The sequence below is a fragment of the Micropterus dolomieu genome, linkage group LG19 (assembly GCF_021292245.1).
Source record: "Micropterus dolomieu isolate WLL.071019.BEF.003 ecotype Adirondacks linkage group LG19, ASM2129224v1, whole genome shotgun sequence".
Lineage (NCBI taxonomy): Eukaryota > Metazoa > Chordata > Actinopteri > Centrarchiformes > Centrarchidae > Micropterus > Micropterus dolomieu.
The window spans coordinates 23,252,777-23,259,111 of NC_060168.1; positions in this window are offsets into that span (position 1 = coordinate 23,252,777).

The window sequence follows — 6,335 nt, forward strand, 5'->3', positions numbered from 1 at the left end:
CAGATGTGAGTAGGCCCTGTGGAGCAGATAGAGGATGGCATCCTCCACGCCCACCTTCTCCTGGTATCCAAACTGCAGTGGATCTTGTGCATGGTGAAGCTGGGGTCTGAGGACATGTAGCAGCAGCCGTTCAAAGGTCTTCATGATGTGTGATGTCAGTGCTACTGGTCTGAAGTCACCCAGCTCCCTGGGGTGTTTTTTCTTGGGAACCGGGATGAGACATGAAGTCTTCCAGAGCACTGGGACCCTCCCAAGCTGCAAGCTCAGGTTGAAGACATGCTGGAGTGGCTTCCCCAGTTCAGCAGAACAGGCTTTAAGCATCCTTGGACACACTCTGTCCGGGCCTGCTGCTTTCCTTGGACGGAGCCTCCTCAGCTCTCTGCTCACCTGATCCTTGGTGATGGTGGTGGGGAGGGGTGTTCAACTGTCCATGTGTGTGGAGGGTGGGGGTGGGGGTTTATAAGAAGTGACTCAGTACACACATTTGAAAGGATGTTGTTGGTGATTCCAGCATGATGTGAATGGTTATATTTTCCCATCAGCATTGAGGAAATGAAAATGGAGGGAACTGTTTACCCAAACTGTAGGAATATTTTAAAGATACTGATTTAGGCTAATGATGGAAAGCCTGCTTTCAAACATTTGTTAAAAAGATTTTTCTGTCAGCTACAGGGCTTTGACAGTAAAACATCCCAGCAGAGACATGAAAAACAAGATTACCTCCACAATACACGCTGCTGTTGACCAGAGAAAACATGTCGTTTCTCATCAGCAGTGTATGTGAGAGCATTCAATATCAGCCCTCCTGCAGGCATCCAATATCCTTCCAAGCTGCTGTCTGCTGTCCCTCCGCCAGCCTGTTAAACTTTTCTCATTAGATTTCCCACTCTTATGCATCCCAAGTATTTTTGAAGTGCATGGTGTGTAGAATGATGCAATGCATTCAAGTGTCAAGCCTGCACAAATCTCATCATGTCCAGGGTGATTCACATATGGAAAGTTTGGTAGCCTAGCAACAGCCAATAAAAGCCAGCTTTGATTGGGTATTGCCTGTGGCCATCATAACTGAAGAGTCAACAGGGCTGCCTGTCTATGAACTGATTAGAAAGTGTTTACAAGCAATCAAAGGTTGTTTTAATCATTCACACCGGCTTGTGGTAAACCAGAGAAATAATGGAGCTTTCTTGTCTTCAATGAGAGCTGAAGTGCGTGTAATCCCTTCTTACCAAATGGTTGATTTTTACAGGAGCGCAGACAAAATGAACCCAATCAGGTATTTGAGCTGGGTAGTGATTGCTGAATTAAACCATCCGACTGTCTTTCACACTGGAGGGTCACATTCACGAATAGGTTTCATCGTGTGTCGCTGCATGTGATTGTGCTTTGATTGCCAGTGTTCAGTGTGAGAATGATTTCATGGCAAATGTTAAGTCCTGTGACACTGAACTAAGAAAACCCCACAGACTCTTTCAGCCTGAGATGTTAAGGGAGCTGAATTCATATTTTACCACTTTAACTTCCGTTTGTTTCGTGTTGACACATGTGACTTTTCATTTGTGATAACTTTTCTAGATAAAAGCCATAAAAAAAGCTCATGCCAACAAAACTTACAGTGTGCTGAGAGAAAGCAAGTGTGATCTTATTATATAGTCAAGTCAGCTGTGATTTGTCCAAAGTTGCACTTTTTTAAAATATAAAATTAAACTTCTCAGCTTAACTCATAAAGTTTTCTGAAGAGTTTCCCCATGACGTCTAACTGAAACTCTCGAGACTCACCATGTTTGCCCAAATTAAATTATGGTGTTAGATATGGACAAGAAGCAACCGCTCAAAAATGAAAAAGTTGAATTCATGCTCATTTCTAAAAAAGCAGAAATTGAGCAACCATGACGACCAGACGTTTGACTTGCCAATTAAATCTTTTCCACCTCTCGGTCCCTCTGGTATTCTCTGGTAAAAAGCCATCACAGACTAGCTGGCTTGGTAAACATGTGCTTCATGGATTTCACACTAAACTGAATTTCAGCTTTTCAGATGTTACTTCTAACTATTGGAGCTGCCAGCGCACAAGTTACCCAGTGAGTGTTTATACACTGAAAAAAAATCATTAATGGAACACTTTTAGCTGAACTCAAAGATCTAAGACTTTCTCTACGTACACAAAAGGCCTATTTCTCTCAAATATTGTTCACAAATCTGTCAAAATCTGATCAACTCTATGCAAAGGAGATGTGTTGCACTGCGTGAAGCAAATGGTGGTACCACCAGATACTGACCTGTGCAATACCCATGCTGTCTGATCAGCATCCTGATATGCCACACCTGTGAGGTGGATGCATTATCTCTGCAAAGGAGAAGTTCTCACTAACACAGATTTTGACAGATTTGTGAACAATATTTGAGAGAAATAAGCCTTTTGTGTACATAGAGAAAGTCTTAGATCTTTGAGTTCAGCTCATGATGAATGGGGGCAAAAACAAAAGTGCATTTATAATTTTGTTCAGTGTATTTTCATGATGTTTCATTTTCTGTGCTCATATTAAACATTTTTATGAATATTGAGCTTTGATAATGGTTTTAGATCCTATTTTATTTGCAAATAAACTCCCGCACACTGCCCTAATTGGCAATAATACATTCATTTGCGACGTTTCAGTGCTAGACCTTCATCAGTCCCACTCCTACGCACCTGTCTCATGAAATAGATGTGCAAAGTATTTTTCTGTTCTGATAATAATTTACTTTAAAATTGGATTATTTTAAGTGCAAATACACATAATTTGTTGCAGCTCAATAATTTGTTGCTGTAAAACATATTGTGATGCACTATTCCAACAGCTACTAGACGCACCTAGTAGCCAGTGGAATAGTGCCACACACGATCAGAAGAAATACACTGGCAATCCAGGGACTAACTCAAGAAATGGTATTTATTCATCACTACCAAGAATGAACAGCAGTCTGTAACATAGCTGGCTCATATCAGACACTTTACAGAGCAATACAATCATGTAATCAGTTTTTTATCTTCTGTCATATCATCATCATTCATATCTGTGTCTCAATCATGAGCTTGTCCTGATTAAAATTTTGAAGGACTGGGATGGATTCCCAAGAAAGACATATAAAAAAGATTATGAGGAAAGTGATTTTAGAAAAAACCTTCCAGTGAAACCAAAAAAGAAGTCAAGCTCAAAAATATGGGCCTACAGTATTCAAAGGTTCTGTTATAAATCACTTCAAATATCCTTGCTGTAAAACTGACTTTATAAGCAAAACCGAATGTAGATTAAATGAAACTAATGTGGACAAAATAGTACTGTGCTTCAACATTCAACATTCAGCTTGACTGATATTATGAAGCAATACCTGTAGAATAGACTATACAAAATAGCTGTGCTTCCATTCAACATTACTTGACTGATATAATGAAGAAATAATTGATCAAAGTAAATACTGGAGCACTCTTCTCATCAGCAGGTATACTTACCTTCTCTCTGGACAGCTGACCTTAAAGCTTCTGAAGAGCTGAAGTTGTCCACGTGACTTTGAGAGCGCTGAGTATTGATATGTATTGATGTTCTTACAAACACTGTAGGCCTGTCACACCATCACCCTAATTGATGCAACTGAACAATCAGCTGATACACCTGGTATTTATTAGCTATTCCTAATAAGGTCAAATAACTTAATTTCAAAATTGTAAAATGACAATAAAACTAAGAAATCTCTACAACATGTTGTCAATTTTCTTATTTTAGTGAGGAAATTCTTATTCGCAAACAGAATTTGTTTTATTTCCAGCCTTCTTTTGTCAAATTCAGATGAGCTCACTTTTATTTTTTTTGCTCTTATATGCTATGCTATGTACTTTTACTTGCTGAATAATTTTGTAAAAAAAAAAAAAAAGAGAGAGAGAGAGAAGTTGCCTCTATAAGCTTCTACCTTCTCCTGTGGATGGTTTGCCTCTGTCCTTTTTAGAATGACTTTACTTGTGCTCTAAACATCAGTGGGGGATCCACACACAAACAGACACTAGAAAAAGTAGAGTGAGTATATGCATCAAGTGCTTTGGTTATTTTATTTTTATCAGAACATCATTTATCATCACGTATTTGTTTGAAGACAATAACACTAGCAATTCTGCACAGTAAGAAATGGAGTGCCATAAAACCAAACGATTCTTCTAACTGTAGTACAATATAACTAGCTTACTTTCTTTCAGATTACATTTGACTTTGAAGAACAAAAGAAAACACAAGGCTAAGACCTAAGCAAGTTTGTTATGTTCTCTCTCTGTCAAAGAGAATTATTTAAGACTATAACATGAAAGTTCACAGTTCTCTTTCTTTTTTACATTTTCCGATGTTCAGCTCTCACTGGATTGCACACCCTGCTTTGCTCCACAGATTTGACACACTGGAAGAAGAACGCTTGTTCCGGTTGGTAATTTGAAACCACAAAGCAGTAATTTGCCCACGCTGGATGAGTGAATGGGTCAATCTTTAACTGACCAAACACATCATTAGTATTACTTGTAATTTGGCGTATTGTATAATTAGATAATTACGCAGGATATCAAGACAAATAAATATTTCTCTTTGAATTTGTTATGCATGAAGTGAATTTCATTTTAGCCAAGTAAGCCATATAATTGGAGATCAAAAAGGTTGAATGCTATTAGGGACTCATTTGTTTGGTTCGTTTGTTGGATATAACCAATTATATATAATAATATTTGTAACATAAGGGAATGTCACTTTAAATATAATTCAGTATGTCATTTTAAAAGTTATAAAAACAGTTCAAATCAGTGACACATCAGCTTAGCTCTAAATGTATTTGTATCTGCAAATGCACAACCACAATGTTAGTTCTTTCCCCTCAGATAACAACCACTCCAGATTACAGCTCATACGATTTTATAAATTTTTGTCATTCTTTTCTAGTGCATACACCTTACATCTGTGCTGTAATTATACATGGCTTTAATTTACAGTCTAGTGCTGGGAAGGCAGCGAAAGTAGTGCACTAGAAGTACTGTGTGTATCATGCAAGATGCAAATGATAGAGACAGATACAGTGATACTGTAAAATAAGAGATGAGAAAAACTCTGTTGCATAAAAGTCGCAGAACACAGAATTATAAATCAAACTGGGTCCTTAAGCAGTGTGACAAATTGTGGATAATGTGCTGATGCTAAGCATGGGAATATATGAATCTGTGCGCATAGAGCTATTCAAGATGGAAAATCCCCAAATGCCTGGAAGATAAGTCTTTGATGAGGACACCAAAGCTGAGAGCTCCCACCTGGACAAAAACATGACAGATCATTACCTATGCAGCCTCCGCATTTATCTCCAAGTGTGCTCATGATGAGGTGAATTCCACCTACACTGAGCTGACTTTGAAGAGACTTGTGTGGTAATACTGGTTTATTAGAGCCTAAATTTGTGACATATTGGATGTCATACATAACTGTAAAACTGAATCTAATCATGTAGCAACATGTTTTTCTCAAGTCTAAATCTGCATTATTCTCTCTATCTGTCCCTGTCTCTAGACCCTGACGTTAACATTGTCAGAAAAACAAGTATACATAGATTTAAGATGGTACAAAGAACACATGAAGTCAGAGGAATTTCATTACACACCTCTTTTATTAAGCTATTTATTTTACAAATATAGATAATTACTGTCAGTTACCTCTTGTCCACTCTGTAGGACAAGAGCCTGCAAGACGTGGCTCCCCGCCTTATCGGACGCAAAGAAACGTTTAAAAAAAAGCGTACAACATGTTTCAGCGTCATCAGCGTAACGTGAGAATGTGGCAATGTGCTGTGCCATTCCTATTTATAGCATTTGAGCCCTTGCAGCCTCTTGCACTCAATTACTTACCTGTTGATGTCAGTTAAGTCTGTGAGGGTTCAGGGCTTAAGATTTAGGGGGGACATAGAGATTGGGGCCTGCCTTCTCTGCTCACTCCTCATCAGCCAATCACCATATATACAAGTTTACTTTCTTTATTCCTTGCCAGATAGTTGCTATGTTACTGTGTGCGTCATGTTTCTGCCTGTATTGGCTGGATATGATTGCTTGCGTTGGTCTGCTCTCTGGTGTTTTTCTTTGCCTGACTCACCTTCTTGTAAGCTATCCTGTGATGGGAGGGACAAAGCCTCCTGAAGCTTTTGAGGTTTCTTCCTGATTAGATTGCGTTGAAATGAGTTTCGAAGCCAGACATTGGAACAGTGACATCTAGTGTTTTACAGAAATTATGGCAGCTATGAACCCGACACTGCAGAGAAAAAGTCAGTTTCAATACAATATGCACATT